This window comes from Dipodomys ordii, unplaced genomic scaffold, assembly GCF_000151885.1.
Source record: "Dipodomys ordii isolate 6190 unplaced genomic scaffold, Dord_2.0 Scaffold26, whole genome shotgun sequence".
NCBI lineage: Eukaryota > Metazoa > Chordata > Mammalia > Rodentia > Heteromyidae > Dipodomys > Dipodomys ordii.
Window position 1 is genome coordinate 1,398,977 of NW_012267242.1, and position 1,571 is coordinate 1,400,547.

The 1,571-nt window shown below is 63.0% G+C and overlaps 1 protein-coding gene across 2 annotated transcripts in view; it reads left to right on the forward strand.

Annotated features, from left to right (window-relative positions):
• The first annotated feature begins 301 nt into the window (after positions 1–301).
• Traf5 (TNF receptor-associated factor 5) overlaps positions 302–1,571 on the forward strand; it is a 35,984-nt gene continuing 34,714 nt past the window's right edge. For both annotated transcript variants that reach the window (XM_013015256.1, XM_013015254.1), the window contains exon 1: positions 302–413. The gene's annotated coding sequence lies outside the window, so the exon portion shown is untranslated. The remainder of the gene's footprint in view (positions 414–1,571) is intronic.

A 1,571-nucleotide genomic window follows, 5' to 3' on the forward strand; every position in this document is an offset into this window, starting at 1 on the left:
AGGGTAGACAGTTCTAATGGCTTGAGTAGCTCTCAGCTTCAAGCCAGGCATCATACTTGCTGGGCACTGGCCCCTCTACCTCCACCGGTGGCCACCCCGGCCCTTATGAGGCCCCATCCTTGCCCCTGGCCCCGCCCCTCCTCAGGTTCTGGCCCCGCCCCTCTTCCGACCCTGGACCCGCCCATTCTCGCGGGCGCCAATCTGCGCGGCCTCCTGGGACTGAGAGCCCCGCCCCTTTCTTAGTCCTGGCCACGCCCATCCTCGCGGGCACTGAGAGCCCCGCCCCTGCCTGGCAGCTGGCGGCTCCCGGCCGCTGCTTCTGCTGCTGCGCTTCCCGGCGGAGACCCCGCGCACGAGAGTCCCACGAGAGTCCCGGCAGGTGGCCGCCCCGACGCCCCACGGCTGAAGGCTGGGTGAGAAGCCTGACGCGCGACTTTAAAACCGAAAGCCGGCGGCGGTGTGGGTTGCGAGGCTGGGGGTCCCGGGCCTGGCCTTCCCGCTCGGAGGCGGCCGGCTGGCCCGAGGCCCAGGGCCCGGGAGGCGGTGGGGCGGGTGGCCCGGGGCGGGGGGCGGGGGGGGCGTGGGGACGGAGAGGTGGCGGGACGGAGGCCCGGGGCGGTCCCCAGCCAGGGACCTGGTTCAGCGTGGTGAGGGCCTGTCAGAGCCAGGCTGAGGGTGGGGCTCGCGGGGTGGGGAGTGGACTTCCAGGGGGGCCCGGGGCCCGCTTAGGCTCCTCTCCACCTCTACCAGACTTTCCGAGTGAGTTGTCACCGGCCCCTCTGCGCGTGCATGTTTAAAGATGCGGCACCCCCTCCCCAGAAGGTGGGTGCTGGGGGGAGGGGAGCCAACCAAGGCTCCTAGAGGTGAAGCGAGTTGCCCTAGGAGCACGCAGACAGTCGTGAGGGATCTCCACGCCCCTCGAGGTTCGGGACGGTTCTGAGAATCTTTAGTGAACCATGGGGTTGGGGGTGTGGTAGGGGAGAAGGGGAGGGTGCCAAGTTCTGGCTGCTGGTCGCCCTGGGACACTGGTCGGCTTTCTTTCTCAGCTAGTTCTCCCTCGTGCAGTTTCCATATTTGGCGCTTTCACATGTACTTTTGTGAGAACTCGGTCTATCTCGATGAGGTCAGGCAGGGCTGCCAGAGGCGGCTGTGGTGGTGCGTAGAGAGGCTGGTGGAACAGGAGGGGAGACTCACAGCCAGGGCTGCTCCCTTGCAGCTCCATCCTCCACAGCCCTGGGCCCTGACCCACGTTCTTGGAGAAAGGCATCAAGGAGCTAGCTTCACTTCAATCATTACTTACTGGGCTTAGGTGCTCTGTGAAACTGATCTGGGTCAATGAGTGTGGTTCTTTTCTTCAGAGATGTATGTACTTTAAAGGGGTGCAAAGAAATTAGTCGAAGCACTTCTGGCAAAAGAAGAGTACTGTGTGTGAGAGAGAGCTAATTTTAGACAGCATGAGGCTGGGTGAAGACTTTTCAGATCCTGAAACAGCTGTTTGCTCTGCTCATACACACACACACACACACACACACACACACACACACACACACACACACACACACACACACACA